The 17,140-nt window shown below is 50.4% G+C and overlaps 1 protein-coding gene across 2 annotated transcripts in view; it reads left to right on the forward strand.

Annotated features, from left to right (window-relative positions):
- Positions 1-15,353: 15,353 nt before the first annotated feature.
- Positions 15,354-17,140, forward strand: part of PAQR5 (progestin and adipoQ receptor family member 5) — a 75,528-nt gene continuing 73,741 nt past the window's right edge. For both annotated transcript variants that reach the window (XM_047767173.1, XM_047767174.1), the window contains exon 1: positions 15,354-15,439. The gene's annotated coding sequence lies outside the window, so the exon portion shown is untranslated. The remainder of the gene's footprint in view (positions 15,440-17,140) is intronic.

Below are 17,140 nucleotides of genomic sequence, written 5' to 3' on the forward strand. Positions count from 1 at the left end.
TGCGCCACCACGGGAACTCCATAATTAAGTCTTCTTAATTTTTTTTTTTCAATCTTTTCAGGGCCGCACCCACAGCATATAGAAATTCCCAGGCTAGTGGTCAAATCAGAGCTGTAGCTGCTGGCTTACACCACAACCACAGCAATGCAGGACCCAAGTCGCATCTTCAACCTACAGCAACTCTGGATCCTAACCCACTGAGCAAGGCCCAGGATTGAACCGGCATCCTCATGGATACTAGTTAGATTCGTTTACAGCTGAGCTACAACAGGAACTCCTTCTTAAATATTTTACAAAAATAAAATCACTGTGATTCTAGCTTTCAATATCCATCTAGTTGGCAATATAACGTTTCCTGACTCTTTGACATATCATGTTTGCTGAATAGCAATAATTGCTAACATTTATTTAGCGCTTATTAAGTGTTCCTACAGTCCTATGAAGTAGGAGGGATCATTCAGTTTTTATGGTGGGAAAACTGAGAAAATTAGGACCAGTCCAGGAATCCTCAAACAATGAGGGGACAGATCCAGGATTTGTACCAAGTTTCTCTGTCGCCACACACTGAGTGCCACCCTAGGAAAGACCCACAGACAGAGCGCCCCAAACCCAGGGTTTTCTCCGTCTTCACACTGATGCCACAGCAGCTCCTTCTGGCTCTTTGGGCCTGAGGACTGGGGAACTGCAACTCCCAGCCTGAGGCTATTCAGGGCACAGGGTGGTGACAAGACCTTGGCCACAGGTCCCAGCTGCAGCAGAGGTGGATCACGGCTGAGTTGTCTCCTGGACTGGTACAAGGGCGCCACCTGCAGGGTGGTGGGGGCCCTTCTCCAGCAAACCGCACCCATCAGAGCAAGTCTGAAGGAGCCCAGGTGAATCCTGAAGGAAGGAAGGAAGAAGTCTGGACCGTACAACCAGTAAAGACTCACGCTACTCTCCCCCATCATCAACTCAGTTATCACTTTTCATTTCTTCCTCTGGCAGAAGGAAAGTTCTTCCGAATGTCTAACCTCAATCCTCAGACTGCAATGGAAGCCCTTGTCACCTCAGAGAAATAGAGAATAGGGCAAACCACAGGCAGTCTTTGTGGCTGCTTCACAGGGTTTGCAGATACAGCTCCCTGGAAACCTATCAGAAACTCTTGTGCCACACTTTTGGTGGGAGTGTAAATTAGTGTAGCCACTACGGAGAACAGTATGGAAGTTCCGTAAAGAAGTAAAAATAGGAGTTCCCTGGTGGCCTAGTGGGTTAAGGATCTGACACTGTCACTGGTGTGTGGGTTCAATCCTGGCCCAAGAACCCCTGAATGCTATAGGTACAGCCAAAAAAATACCCTAAAAATAGAGTTAACATATGACCCTGTAATCTCACTCCTGGGCATGTATCTGGAGAAAACTCTAATTCAAAAAGATGGAGTTCCCGTTGTGGCACAGTGGTTAACAAATCTGACTAGGAACCATGAGGTTGCAGGTTTGATCCCTGGCCTTGCTCAGTGGGTTAAGGATCCGGTGTTGCCATGAGCTGTGGTGCAGGTTGCAAACGAGGCTCGGATCCCGAGTTGCTGTGGCTCTGGCATAGGCCAGTGGCTACAGCTCCAATTAGACCCCTAGCCTGGGAATCTCCATATACTGTGGGAGCGGCCCTAGAAAAGGCAAAAAGACCAAAAAAAAAAAAGATACATGCATCCCTGTGTTCATAGCAACACTATTTACAATAGCCAAGACATGGAAGCAACCTAGATGTCATGGACAGATGAATGGATTAAGAATACATGGTACATATATGCAATGGAATACTACTCAGCCATAAAAAAAGAGTGAAATAATGCCATTTGCAGCAATATGGATAGATCAGGAGAGTCACATGTTAAGTGAAGTAAATAAAACAGAGAAAAGCAAATATACGATGTCACTTATAGGTGGAATCTAAAAAATGATATAAATAAACTTATGTACAAAACTAAAATAGACTCCCAAATATGGAAAACAAAATTATGGCTACCAGAGGAGATAGTGGGGGGTGAGGGAGATAAATTAGGAGTTTGGGATTAACATATACACACTATTGTATATGAAGTAGATAAATAAGAAGGACCTACTGTATAGCACAGGGAACTATATTCAGTATCTTGTAATAACCGATAATAGAAACAAATCTGGAAAAACATATATCCGTGTATAACTGAATCACTTTGCTGTTCCTTGAAAATAACGCAACATTGTAAATCACCTATAGTTCAATTTTTAAAAATGCTTAAAAAAAAAAGTAATTCCTGTCCCATTCAAGCTATCTCCATCCCTCCATCCAAAACTGTCCCTCAAGCTCGCCTCCTTGCCTTATAAAGCTCCTCAGTTTGTAAGTGTGTGTCTAGGATCCTGCTACCAGGTTACAGCCTCGCAACAACCCAGTGAGGTCAGGATTGTTATTGCCATTTTCAGGTGATGACACTGAGGCCCAGGAAGATGGTATAACTTCTCTCTGAGAGTCGGGGGCAGGCTGGAAACAGAGTAGAGGTCTGATCCTAGGGCACTTATTGCCAAGCACCATTTTCCCTTGTGTGGGAGGGTGGTGCACAGGTGAATTCCTGTGTTCATTCTGTGTATAAATGGAGATTGCCGGCCCAGGGTGCACACTCGTGTGCGTGGATGATGGGGACAATTCAACAAGTCTCTGCAAGACCACCTCGCAGGCTCCACATCTTATACAAAAGTTAACTCCAAAATGGATCATAGTTCTAAACATAAAATGTATAACCTATAAAACCTCTAGAAGATACTGGAGAACATATTTGTGACTTTGGGTTAGGCAAAGAGTTCTTAGATGTCAAAAGCACAATCTGTAAAAGAAAAAATTAATAATAAATTGGACTTCATCAACATTAAAAACTTTTGCTCTAAAAAAGACACTGACAGTGAAAACATAGACTGGAAGGAAATATTTACAATGACATCTCTGACAAAGGACTTATACTCAGAATATATACAGGACTCAACAATAGGAAAAGAACCCAATCTGAAAATAGGCAAAAGGTGGAGTTCCTATCATGGCTCAGCGGTACCCAACCCAAGTAACATCCATGAGGATGCACATTCGATCCCTGGCCTCTCTCTGTGGGTTAAAATCCGACGTTGCCGTGAGCTGTGGTGTAGGTCACAGATACAGCTGTGGCTGTGGTGCAGACCAGCAGCTGCAGCTCCAATTCAACCCCTAGCCTGGGAACCTCCATATGCCGAGGGTGTGCCCCCACCAAAAAAAAAAAAAAAATAGCCAAAAATTTCAACAGGTATTTCACCAAAGAAGACATAAGACCCATAAACACATGAAGGATGCTGAACATCATTCATCTTAGGGCAATGTGAATTAAAAGCACAATACAACAACTGAAATACTAAAAAATCAAGGGATAGTTAAATCGCAGTGCATTTGCGCAAAAGTATATTATCCACCCTTCAAAAATTCTCTGAGGGAGTTCTGGTCATGGCGCAGTGAAAGCAAATCCTACTAGGAACCATGAGGTTGAGGGTTCGATCCCTAGCCTCGCTCAGTGGGTAAAGGATCCAGCGTTGCCCCTGAGCTGTGGTGTAGGTCACAGACACGGCTCGGATCCTGTGTTGTGGTCGTGGTCTAGGCTGGCAGCTGTAGCTCTGATTTGACCCCTAGCCTGGGAAACTCCACAAGCCGTGGGTGCAGCCCTAAAAAGCAAAAAAAAAAAAAAGTTACAAAAGAAGAATTCTCTTTCACTCTTCAAGATAACATGAAAAATACTTTTGGAACAATGTACTAAGCAAAAGAAGCAAACAGTCTTACCCCAATGTTAAGGAAAATGATTTGTGTGTGTTACAGATATGTATTCTATAAAGAGTGAAATGCATAAAAATGTAAATAGAGCTCATTTCTGGATAGGACAGTTAAAAGACATTTCAGTTTTCTTATACTTCTCAGAATCCTCCAAAGTATTTCTCAACATGCATGTATTGCTTTCATAAGCTAAGTCAAGAGAGAAGAAAAGTGGATGTACAGTGGCTGAGCCCCTAAGCCTCTCATCATTCAGTCCTTCACCCGGGAGATCCACTCCAGCTCCTAGTAACAGGAGCTGTGTGCTGACATTCTCCCTCCCTCCAGCCTTATCCAGAAGCCCCTTTCGGCTCTCTGCTCCTGGCACTGCAGACCTTCTTTCTGGAAGACCCTCCTCCGTGGCTGTTCCTCACTCTCCCCTTTCCTCCAGCTGCTCCTCCTTGGGGGGCCCTCCTGCCACCCTCGCCTATGACGCAGTCCTTGTCGACCCCCTTTCACCCCCTTTCCTTCCTGATCTTCATTCTGTCCCCGTGGGATGTCACTCACTCTGTGGCATCAGCAAGGGCACCTGGGACATCCGCATCACTGTGTCTGGCCTAAACTCTTGCCGCCAGCTCCAAACCCTTGCTCATTCACCTGTCCTAACAGCAGATGTTTATCGTGTATCTCTTGCCAGGCCCTGCTCTAGCAGCAACAGACCTGACATTCTAAAGAGGGTTCGGGGAATAAACATGGCAACAAACAAATGAACAGATTAACTTCAGCACCTTCATGGTACCAAGATCCCCGGGACAGTTGAATGCACTGTAAAACTTGAGAACCAATGTTGTATACCAGCGGTTCTCCAAATGTGGTTCCCCAGCCAGTGGCCTCAGCCTCTCCTGGAAGCTTCTCAGAGCACAAACTCTCACCATGACCCAGACTTACTGAATCAGAAAATCTGTGGATGGGGCCCATGATCTGTGTTTAACAAGCCCTCCAGGGGATTCTGCATGGCCCCATAAAAGGCTTCTCAAGATTAGGAGCCTTGGTATCTGTATTAGTTTCCTATTGCAGCTGTAACAGATTGAACCAAACACAGTGGCTTAAAACAAAACAAATTTATTATCTTACGATTCTGGAGATCAAAATCCAGAATCCATTTCCCTGGGCTAAAAGCAGGCTGTTGGTACAGAGGTGTTCCTTTTGGAGGCTCTGGGGGAGAATCCATTTCCATCTTATTCAGCTTTATAGGCTGTTCACATTCTGGCAACATCCCTCTGACCACTAGTTCCATCATCACACTCTGTCTCTGACCTCTGCCCTCCTGCCTCCCTCTCATAAGGACCCTTGTGATGACAAAGGGCCCATTCAGATAATCCGGGACAATCTTCCCATCTCGAGATCCTTAATTTCATCATGTCTGCAAAATCCTTTTCACCATGTAAGGGGATATATTCACAGGATCTGGAATTAGGACATGAACATCTTTGAGGGACCACTTTTCAGCCTCCTACAGCATCTGTCACAGAGCAGGTGCTCTGCAAGGATCTGAAGAAAGAATGAATGAGTGAGTGAGTGAGTGAAGAAAGAAATCAGAGCCAGAGGACGCTGCCCCTGCCCTTCCCTGTGAGCCCCGCCCACCTGTGAGCATCTGACCTCCACCCCAGGAGATGGGACCCCACGATGCTTCTTGGCACATCGGTCCTTCAGTGAAGTGGACAGGTGCAGTGTATGTTGGGCAGGTGAGGCTCAAAATGTAGGCTCTCCTAGCCAGGCCGGAGCCCAGCAGGCAGCCCTCACCCGGCACTGGGGTGGGTTGTAAGAGGAAGACTGGGGTGCCGGCTGGGATGCTTGGTGTCTGAGAACATGCACTGTGGGATCAAGTCCTGTTTTGGCTGTTTGCCAAGTGCGTGAGCTTGAACAAGCTGGCTCACCACTGTGCGCCTCCCCGCTGACTTCATTTGCAATGTGGGATGGCAATGCCAGCCTTGCCAGCCTCACCAGGTGGTCAGGTTGCAGTGAGAACCAGAGATAAGGTGGCAAGTACCTGGCCAGAGGGGTGAATGAGGGCGGGGATGGAGGGTTCTAAATGGGGACCTGCAGCCAGGGCCTGGGCTGTGGGGGTGGGGCAGGTGCTGACTCTGCCTGGTTGCCTGGCAATTACCCAGAGGCCCCCCCGCAACCCCTCCACCCCTGGCAGTCCTGGCAGTGAGTGAGGCTTAAGGTCTTACATGGCCCTTTTCTCTCTGTGCAATTTGCTGACTCTCTTTAGTCATTCATTACAGGGAATTGAACTAGGAGAGGAGTCATAGTGGCCCCCATGTTCCAGGGGGCCTCCCTGTAGGCCCCAAGATGGAGCAGAAAATACTCAGGATCTGGGTGAGGAAACCTGGGCTTAGTCAGCTTCCCTGACATTTTAAGCCTCAGTTTCCTCACCTGTAAGCAGAGGTGATGTGATCTGTTCCACACACTCACCCCCCTTGGCCCTGGGTGGCAAGGACATGCCAGGGAGGTGAATGGTAACAATGAAAGTGGGCTGGGAGGATGGAGGGAAGAAGCGAAGGGAACAGACCATGCAAGTAAAAGAAAGAGGCTCTGCCTGGAGTCTTCTGACCTGGTTTGAAGGGAGCTGAGAGAGGGCTATTTGTCTTTATGTAGACTCAGGAATATTATGATAAAGACATCGATGTCCTGTAATTAAGGTACTAGCTTGGGGCTAAATTAAATATTTACACAGCCCTCAATTGTCTTTTCCCTCTCTTTAGCAGCTCCCTCCCCATGCTAAAATATTTAGCAAGGATTTCAGGAGTAGTCTCAAACCCAACTGTGGTATAGAAAGTTACTTGTGCCTGAAGACTGTGGTGTCCATTGGCTTTTAGCAGATTCTCAGCCACAGCTGCTTTCCTTGGAGGCTGGGACAACCCACTGGACTCGGTCAGATGTGTGTGTTGGAAGAAAGATGTTGCACTTGGATCTTTAAAGAGCAAACAAGACAAATTGTGTAGGCTACATCTTACACAACCTGGACCTAAAGGGACCTTCTAGGATTCATGTTAGAAATCACTGGAAAAGAGTTGCACAACAATCTTTGAAGAGGAAGAAACTCCAGCAGGGCAGATGGCAATCCAATGCAAACTCAGCCTTTAATTCATGGGGTGATCTTTCGCAAGTCTCTTGCCATTTTAGGAGCTTCCATTTCCTATAATAGCTAATTGATCTCTACGTTGCTATATTCTAATGTAGGAAATTGACTACAGGCACATCCTACTTGCCATAAGTGGACCACTTCTCAATGGCTCCATCCTTTCTGTGAAGGCCTCAAGGTTGACTGGCTAATGTGAATAAGAGTCAGATTTTCAGCGTTACCTGTAGGCTATAGGCTGTGGTGAACCTCAGAGCAGACTTGTTCCAGGAAAAAATTGGGTATATATCTAGTTTTTTGGGAAATCTAAATGCATCCTCTGATTCTCAAGAAAGACTGTGTAGCACAGAAATTGAGGGCATGAATTCTGGACCAGTCCTGAGTTGAGTCCCAGCTGCATGACCTTGTATAGGTCACTGCCACAACTTTCCAATCTATGAAATGGGGCTAAAAATGGCCATGGCTCGTGTTGAGCATTAAATGTAATATCAGGGCCATAGAGCTCTGGGCACCTGGCCTGTAGGAGAAACTTGGTAAATGGTGGCTTGGTAAACGGTCACTTGAAATCCTCCAGTCAAAGTGAAGCCTTTTTTCTCTCTGAATGTTTTGTATAGATCGGGACTTCCTTTAGCAGACCAGGTACGTCACCCAGCTCATCGGCTGTCCTGAGCCGCCCTGCCCAGCAGATCAGGCCCTAGGAGAGCCTAGGGAAGCATTCCTGCCCCCACCACTCACAGCTCCTGAGCTGGGTGGGAACAGAGAACACAGCAAGGTTTCTCCTGCCCTTCCTGAGAACAAACTTCCCAAGGTCCACACCCAGACTTTAAGAAAGCCTCGGGCCCGGTGCCAGCTCCCCTCCTCCCTGGGGTCAGGATTCCATCTCAGCCCTATTTCTAGAAGTGTCCTTGCCCGGCCAGGCTGCTGCTGGGTCGCCTCCCCACCTCAGGGGGAAGACCCCAAAGCAGAGGGGAGAAGGCTTTTGCCCTTGGCTGAGACCTGCCTGGGCTCAGCTCATTGCCTTGCCTTTTCCTAGCTAGGAACCTAGCCAGAGTGTTCCTGTTTGGCCTCCCAGATATTCTTATTGTTGAATAAAATGATGTGCAGAGCAGGTGAGGCTCAGAGGCTGCGTTACCTGGAAGTGCTCCCTTCCTCTGTTGCACCATAAAGTGGACACACTGAGCTAAGAAGCCTGCGGGGTGTGGGTGTGCAGGAGAAGGAGGGTCATCCTAGGAGGGGGCTTTAGGGCCTTACTCCTCTGGTAAATAGCTCAGTGGCTGACCTGAATGCTACTGTCTGAAATGTTAGCCTCTTTCAAAAGCAAACCCTTCACCGAGGCAGCCTCCTCTAGGAACCATGCTTTTACACCAGCCCTTGGAATAGGTGTATTCGGGAGCCTTCCCTGAACTCAAGACAAATAATAATTACTATTTTTATACTGTCGTTGAAATACTTATTGCACAAACAATATTACAACAAAACCGTACGTCAGAAAGAGACTCACCCACAATCCCAAACCTAATAAATGGGCATTTTGGTTTTCTTCCCCACCCCCCAGCCCCCAATTCCCCTCTAGCCCTGGTACCTGCACACATACAAGGTCTTCTCAGCTGTCCTCCTGCCCAGTGCAGTTTTGCACTCAACATGACATCATCAGTGCTTTCCCATGACGCAACGGTCCTCACAATTAGCTTTTTTTTCCTTTTTAGTTTTTTATTATAGTTGGTTGACAATGCTCTGTCAATTTCCTCTGTACAGCAAAGTGACCCAGTTATACATATATATTTTTTCTTTTTCTCATAATATCTTCTGTCATGTTCCATCACAAGTGATTGGATATAACTCCCCATGCATGCTATACAGCAGGACCTCATTGCTTATCCATTCCAAATGCAATATTTGCATCTACTAATCCCCAGTCCATCCCACTCCCTTTCCCTCCCCCTTAGCAACCACAATTAGCTTTTAAAATGGATGTGCTCTTGCTTACCAGCCCTCTAGAGCTGAATGTGTAGGCTGCTTCAAGTTTCCTGCTGTTAGATAGAATGCTGAAATTTTGCTCAAAGAATTTTCTCATTCTTTGAGGATTATTCCCTTAGGATGCGTGTTCAGGTGTGGGATCGCGGGGTTAAAGGTGATGGATATTTGTATGACTCTTGAAAGAGAGTTGAGTCCAGGGTTTGCCTGGAGCCTGCAGATAGCTGATGCCTAGGGGCTGCGAGGGAGCTAGGGGTGGGGGGTGGAGGTCTCTGGCCTCACTGGGGCGGTCGATTTTTCTTTTTTTTTTTCTTTTTTATTTTTTTAGGGCCATACCTTCATCATATGGAAGTTCCCAGGATAGGGATAGAATCGGAGCTACAGCTGCCAGCTACACCACAGCTCACGGCAACACTGGATCCTTAACCCACCAAGCGAGGCTAGGGATCGAACCCAAATCGTCATGGTCAGATTCATTTCCACTGTGCCACAAGGGGAATTCCCACAGTCAACATTTTTTTTTTTTTTCGCATTTTAGGGCAGCACCTGAAGCATATGGAGGTTCCCAGGCTAAGGGTCAAATCAGAGCTACAGCTGCCAGCCTACACCACAGCCACAGCAACGCAGGATCCAAGCTGCGTCTGCGATCTACACCACAGCTCACGGGCAAAGCCGGATCCTTAACCCACTGAGCGAGGCCAGGGATCGAACCTACAACCTCATGGTTCCTAGTTGGATTCATTTCTGCTGCACCACGACGGGAACTCCTTTTTTTTTTTTTTTTTACTTCCACAGTCAACATTTTGAAGTGGGCAATCTTCATAGGCCGTTAGCCATGGAGGAGAGGCAGGAGCCTCAGTCTGAGAGAAGTTATCAGAGGCCCTCAGAGAAGCTCCCTCTTCCCACTCCTCCCAGAGTGGCCTCCAGTATCTGCAGCATCCACACCCGGTGCTCTGCTGGCTGGGGGTGGGGAAGGGGTGGCTGTGAGAAGAGGAAACCCAGGGGAGTGGTGAGCCATGTACAATGAGTGGCCCAGTAATGAATCAGGAAGTGCAAGTACCATTGCCACTGGGAAGATCCACCACCCTCGCTGTGTGCTGGAGCCATCAGGGTGGGCTCCCTGTGCCCTATTTATGTGTATACATATTTGCTGTGTGCTGGGCTAACCCAGGGCACCACAGGGCAGGAGGGTGATGCAGAAGTGGCCTGGCTCTCTGATCACTCCAGAGCCAGGCAGCCAAGGGAGTTGCACACCCTGGGGGTCTCCACTACAGCTGCACATCAGAATCACTTGGGGAGCTTTTAAAAAGGGCCCACCTCTGGAGATTCTCATTGGCGGCTGATGCTGACATCTGGCCAGGGTTGAGAACCATTGGACCAGGCGTTACATTTTCTTGTTAGGGCATTTTTGGATGCAGGGACAGAGACACTCTGAGGCTAGTGGGGGAAAATAGCCTCCCCTTGTATAGAGGATGAGGGACCCTCAGCTGCTGTAAAGATACTGCCTGGGCCTGGGACGCTGGCATCAGAGACAGAGGCAGCCCTGGACACCAAGTCTGCTGGTCCCTCTCATGGCAGCTCATCTTCCCTCTGAGCATCTTTACTCCTTAGGCCAAATGACCTTGACGGCCCTTCTAGATTCTCTGGATCTTGATGGATACTGGCCCCGAGGAGCCCACCTGGCACAAGGCAGGCCTGGGGATTCCCTCAGGCCCCTTTGATGATGGGCTCTCATGGTCTCTCCCTGAGGAGGCCCATAAAGCCTGGTCTTGGTCAAGGTGAGCCCCAGCCAGGGTGGGTCCCCCTGCTTCCCTCTCAGCATTTCCCCTGCTCCACACATACTCTTCCACAGTTGGCCTTTCATGCTCCATCTCCCTCAATGCTGCTCTGAGGACAGGACCCACAGTTGCCGAGGGACTGTGGCCCCTGCTCCAGGGGGCACTGCCTGGGGGGCTGTGCTCTCTGCATGGAAGGCCAGGCTCCGTTGCTCCTGGCAAAGGGAGTCAGCACCTGGGCATCAAAGAGGGCACAGGCTTGGGTGAGCACAGTCTCCCAAAGGGGCACCTTTTCCATGGGTCCCCTGTGATGGAAAGGTGTTAGGGGAAGGTGTGCAGAGGTGCTGTTGAAACAGCTGTGGTTGGACTGTGAGGTGGTGGGAGAGGAGGTCAAAGGGAGGTGTGTTCCCCAACTCCACATCCCCAGCAAGGTCCCCATGTGACTTTAGTCTCCTTTCTCCTCCTTGATGAGACCAGACTGAAGAGGACACTGTAGGAGGCTCTTTCCAGGCCGGTGAGGTGAGGAATTGAGGGAAGAAGGAGAAGAGACTGACCACAGCGGGCCACCAGGGACCACCAGTGGGAGGAAAGACACCACAACAGGTTTGATTGCTGTCCCCTAAAAAGATAAGTCCAGGTCCTAATCTCTAGTCCCCGTGACTCTGACTCCATTTGGAAAAGGGGTCTTTGGCGTTCTTGTCGTGGCGCAGCGGAAACGAATCCGACTGGGAACCATGAGGTTGTAGGTTCAATCCCTGGCCTCACTCAATGGGTTAAGGATCTGGTGTAGTCATGAGCTGTGGTGTAGGTCACAGATGTGGCTTGGATCTGCGTTGCTGTGGCTCTGTGTAGGCCGGCAGCTACAGCTCTGATTGGACCCCTAGCCTGGGAACATCCATATGCCGTGAGTACGGCCATAAAAAGACAAAAGATGAAAAAAAAAAAAGGAAAAGGAAAAGAGATCTTTGCAGATGTAATTAAGTTAAGGGTCTCGAGGTAAGATTATCCTGAACGCAATGACTGGTGTCCTTACACAAAGAAGAGAGGACACAATGACACAGAAGAGAAGGCCACGGGCAGATGGAGGCAGAAGCTGCAGTGATGCTGCCACCAGAAGCTGGAGGCCGTGGACACATCCTCCTGCAGAAGCTTTGCAGGGAGCGTGGCCCTGCCAACACCCAGATGAGGAGCTTGGAGCCTCCAGGACTGTGGGAGAGTGAGCTTCTGTTATTTCCAGCCACTGAATGTGTGGTCATTTGTCACCGCAGCCCTAGGAAACCAATACCAGCACTTCCCACTTGTTTGAACACAGAAGCTGAAAGGAAAGCTCTTCTAGAAGTTCCTGTCAACCGCATACTTTCCCCAGGTGGCCATTTCTCCCTCTGTTAAAGGAGTCTGCTTCCAGCCCTGATGAGATGATGGCTGGGAAAGGGCCTTGTCAGCAGGGCAGCTTCGGTGATGTGGGGGAGGTGTGGTTCCAGAACAGGCACAGTTGGGTGAGTCCTGGCACCTCTCCCGGCCTCAGTCTTCTCAAAGTAGAGCCATCAGCCCTGCCTGGATGACGACACTGTGGGGGAGAGGAGGGAGGGCACTGGGGGGACAAGTTATGGCCAGGTGCAAGAGAGCCCAGGATGCACAAGGGACCTGAGTTCTGCTATTAAGTGGGGATGAGGGTCTCTTTCGCACTTTTCAACACAGGACAGCCTGGGCCCTCCAGGAGGAGTAGGTGACTGGTTGGGAAAAGTAGTTTCTGATAGCGGCATCCTAAATGTGCAGGTGCCAGGGCGGGGCAGACGGAGGGAAGGGAGACTCCAAGGCCTATGGGGGGGGGGGGCTCTTCTCCAAGAAGGGTATTTGAGTTCCATCTGACAAGGCATCTGAAGGAGCCCTGACACTTGCGACCGTGCTCTCCCTTCTCCTCTGCCGCCCTTTCATCCACCCGTTGCCACAAGGAGACACGCCATGCCCAACGCAACGTGGGCCAGTTCCCCTAGTGTTTATGGAGGTGCTTGAAAAGAAACAACAAAACCCTAAATGATCCATTCAGTCTGCACCCTGCAGGTTACAGAGAACTTCCAAATGTATTCCGTGGTCACCACGATACCTGAAAAGGAAAAAGGTTATGATCCTTACTCTTTAGATAAAGAAAGTGGGGGTCAGAGAAGAGAGGCTATCGCTCAGGGCCATTTGAATACAGGCTGCCTGACCCCTGGGGCTCGTTCCATGTTCCCCCACTGCCTTCCTGACACGTTGTCTGCTGCCTCATTGGGTAATTGGGGGCCTGCGTCTCTCCGGGAACAGTCCATGCCTGTATCTCCCCAACGGATGTGGCCTTAAAGTCCTCCAACATCTATAGCTCTCAGCCTGGCTTTCCAGACCCTCCACTCTGCTCATCTCCACCTCTGTGCCTTGGCTCAATTCCTCTTCCCAGCTTGTCCCAGGCACCAGCACACCAGACTGCTTGTCTCAGGCACTAGTACTCATCCCTGTCCTCCTTGCGCTTCCCACTTCTTTGGGCTGCTCAGGAGTCCTACAGAATCCTGAAGTCCTGGTTCAATTTCCAGTTCTGCTAACTCGCTGCTGTGTGACGCTGCACCTCCGTTCTCTCACTTTTGAAATGGGGGAGTTGAGCCCAAGATTCTCTAAATTCTTGGTATAATCTAAATCCTCTGTCTCCTCCCTCCCTTCCCACTGCTCTGCCCTCCCTGTGTCTCACCATTGGCAAGAAGCCTCTCCCTCCTCCACATCATCCTCTAAAGGGCTCCCATTTAATCATTCAGCTAGACTTTCATCTCCCTCAGAACAGAGGTTGGTGTGTGTGTCACCTGTGGACCAAGTGTTCAGCCTAGACATGCTGATGGATTAATAGGTAACTCAGGGACCACCTCCCTTTATGTTGATTCTTAATCTCCCCTCTTTAGTTTTCTGAGGTGCACACACCCAGAGGCTGGCAGCAAGCTGGAGTCTGGTGGGGCCCAGTGTCACTGTCCACTCTGATGGGTGTGCGTGTTGGGGTGGGGGTGGGGTGCACCTGCACTATGCCTGCTGCAGTGTCTATAGGATGGAGATGAGGCCCGCTCGAGGCTTTGAACACTTCACACCCTGTTCTGCCTCCAAAGCCCATCATTGCCATGGGCATTGAAAGAAAGCACATAGACTTTGCCTTCCCCTTTCAAAGGGCTTCAGATCTCATATCTAATCCCTCAACAGCTCTGGGAAGGCAAAGCATTGATGGTCAATAAGGGATTTATCCGAGGCCACTCTGAATTCAGCATCCATGTTCCCTTGTCAAGCTCCCGCTGCTTTGCACAGGATTACTGCCTACCTGTTTGTATAGCCACATCACTTTCCTTTCAAGAACTTAAGTCTGAGAAGTCCCCTGGTGGTATAGGTGGGTTAAGGAACAGGCATTGGGTTGCTGCTGTGGCATGGAATCAATGCCAGGCCCTTTGGCCAGGGAACTTCCACATGCCAAGGGTATGGCAAAACAACAACACCAACAACAAAAACAACTTATGTCTGAAAGGACAAGCTAGTCTAATGTAGATTGAGGGGTGTGTATACACACACACATACACACACACCCCCCACTTTACTAGATGTGTAGCCACAGGAAAACCTATTAATTAGGTCAAATGCCCAGTTGCATGGTTGAGGATCCAAGGACCTTACAGATACTCACTTGCAACCCACTTACTGCAAATGGAGAAACAGGATCAGAAAGAGACAGACTTGCCCCAGGTCCAGTGCTCCTATCACCGTCTCACCGTCTGCACCTAGCAAACAAGCCAAGGGAGGGGACAGAAGGAGCTCAGGGAGCCTGGGGACCCAAGGGGGGATGCACCTGCACTTCGGTCTGGGAGTTTTGTCCAAAGAGTGAGTTTTTCAGAGTTTCTCTGGGAGGGGCAGGGGTGAGGGCAGGAAGTGGCTGCAATCTGTTCCTTCAGCACCTGGAATTACAGGTGTGGGGGTTGGGGAATTTTTTTTTCTTTTGCCCTCTACGTCTCTTTGACTCTACCAGTTCGTTCACTGAGTGGCAGAGGTCCAAGCCCAGCACCTTCCAGACCTGGGAAATGGAGGTCTGGGGAAAGGGTGAGGGTCTCAAAGCACCTTGGCCTTTGGGACACTCCCCAAACAGCTGGGTAGAACCGAGGACAGGGGCCTGAGAACATTCAGGAGCTTCTTCCACCTGGGGAGAGGACACGATGGGGGGGGGGGGGTTGCGGGTGCCCAGTTGTTTTTTTCCCTGTGCTCCACCCCACGCATTCTTCTGAAGGGCAGGTTCAGGGGCCCTCCCCTCCAAGAGGTCTCGGGGTTCCCAGGCCTCTGCTCCTGAAAGTGGGGGTGGGCGTGAACGCGCGGAAAAGTGGAGGCGGGGGGCGAGGCGCACTGCCGACTCCACCTGGGCGCCAGGCTTGGCTCGCACTTCAGGCCGGCGAGTGGTGGAGGTGGGGAGGCACCCTTTGGAGGTCACGGAGTCCGGCGTGCATCGCAGGCTGTTAGATCCTGGCCCTGTGACGGGAGGGGCGCTCCGCCTCGGCTCCTGCCCGGCCCCTCCAGGCCCCGCCCCGCCCCCTCCAGGCCCCGCCCATGCCTCGCTCCTCCAGGAGGGATGGGCGGGGCCCGCAGAAAGGCGCGCCGCGCGCCGGCCCAGGTGCAGCACCCGCTGTCTAGGGGCTGCCGCGGCCAGGAGGAGAGTCGGTGGTCTTCCCCCGCTTGCGCCGCGTTTCCGCGCCCTTTCGGCTGGACACCCGGGACCCTAGTAATTCAGGTAACGGAGGGCGGGACTCCCCGGCAGCGAGCGTCTTTCCTCCTCCCGGTCCACGCGCACCCTGCCTTGACGGCCGCCCCCCAAGGTCCCCGGAGCCTGCCGGCAGCTCCCCAGGCGGCTCTGTGAAAGTTTGCGCCGGGACAGCAGTGCACCGGGTGGCAGTGAAATGCAGCCACTCTTGCTCACATGTCCTCTGCCCAGGAGCCAATGAGAAGGTGCGGCGGCCGCTGCTGGTGCACAGGGTCTCCACTGAAATCCGCGGAGGTTTGCGGTCTCACTTTTCACATCCTCACTTTTCTGAACGTTTTCGTCCCTCCTCGTCTCCCAGTCCCTTTTAAAAAAAATCCCTAGACAGGGATGGCAGAGTTGACGATTTCTTAAGGGATGTTTAGACAGGGATGGCAGAGTTGACGATTTCTTAAGGGATGTTTACATTTGTGCTTCCCGCCTCCTCAGGCCAAGGTGTGCAATAGGAGACTGGGCTGAGCCAAACAGGGTGCGGGTGAGGGGGCGGCCCTCTGCCCGGTGGGGCGGTTTGGGGGCGCCATATGGTCTCTGTTAAGTGGGTTCTGTGCTTCTGTCTGTATCCCGCGGGCCACAGCCGGGCTGGACATCCTGGGCTCCCCCAGTACTCCCCAAGAAGAACACCTGGGAGAGGGTGACCCGCAAAGTCAGGGATCTAGCGCAAACTCAAAAACCCTTGATGATTTGAACAGAATGGGCTTCCTCCTCCCTAGGGTGTGAGGAAGGCTCAGCTGTGCGTGGGGAAGGGAATGAAAGGTGGTCCTAATCACGCAGGAGCAGAGAGAACAGATGGGGTGAGGTCATTGGATCAGAGAAGAACTAACAGCACTCACATGGACATAACCTTGATCCCCCCATCCCCCGGCCCACCCGTTAACCAGCGAGGTAGTAGTTCTTCCCTTTGGTAGAGGAGCAGAAAGGAGGCTCCAAGAAGTTAAATAATTTGCTAGAGAAAAGTGGTGAACCTGGTCTGCCCACAAACCACAGTCAGGTGGTTGGTTCCCCATTTTGCTGGGGCCCTGATCTGCAGGGGTTCATTTCTTCTACCCCCCTTGTTTGAGGTTCTTCCCCTGAAAGGGATCAGCCCGTAGAATGCACCTCCAAGAAAAAATAAAATCTGGTCAGGAAGCTTCTTCAAGAGAGGGCCAGCTCCTGCTAAGCTGCTAAGACTGTAGGAGGCAGTGACCTGTTTTGTTCTAGGCTGTAGCCATAGTACCTGGCACGCTGAAGGTGCCCCACAAGAATGGAATGAATTAACCTGAAATAGAGAGTCTTTTCCAGCTGACGAATCTTTGCCCTTTGTGAACAGAAAAGGCATCCTGAAAAGTTGGACCAGAAAGTTGTCCAGGGCCACCTTGAAATCCTTAGCCACTGGGGCAACTTGTTTTTGTTTTGTTTTGTTTCGTTTTGTTTTTAAGCCAGTGAGCGTGTCCACAATCCCGTGTGCTTTCTTAGACAGCCAGGCTTTCACTTTACCCCTAATCCACTTCTTGCCAGGCCTGGCAAGCTGTGTGTGGGGAAGGGAAGGAAAGGTGGGAGAAGCAGAGGGAGGTGGGTTACCTGCCCAGCGGGGCCCTGGTCTACACAGGACCCTTGGCCATCTACACCAAAGTCTTACCTATCTCTCTCTAGGAAATCTTGTTTGGAAACTCTCATCTTCATTGCCTCCTCCCTCTC

This window comes from Phacochoerus africanus, chromosome 2, assembly GCF_016906955.1.
Source record: "Phacochoerus africanus isolate WHEZ1 chromosome 2, ROS_Pafr_v1, whole genome shotgun sequence".
Taxonomy (NCBI): domain Eukaryota; kingdom Metazoa; phylum Chordata; class Mammalia; order Artiodactyla; family Suidae; genus Phacochoerus; species Phacochoerus africanus.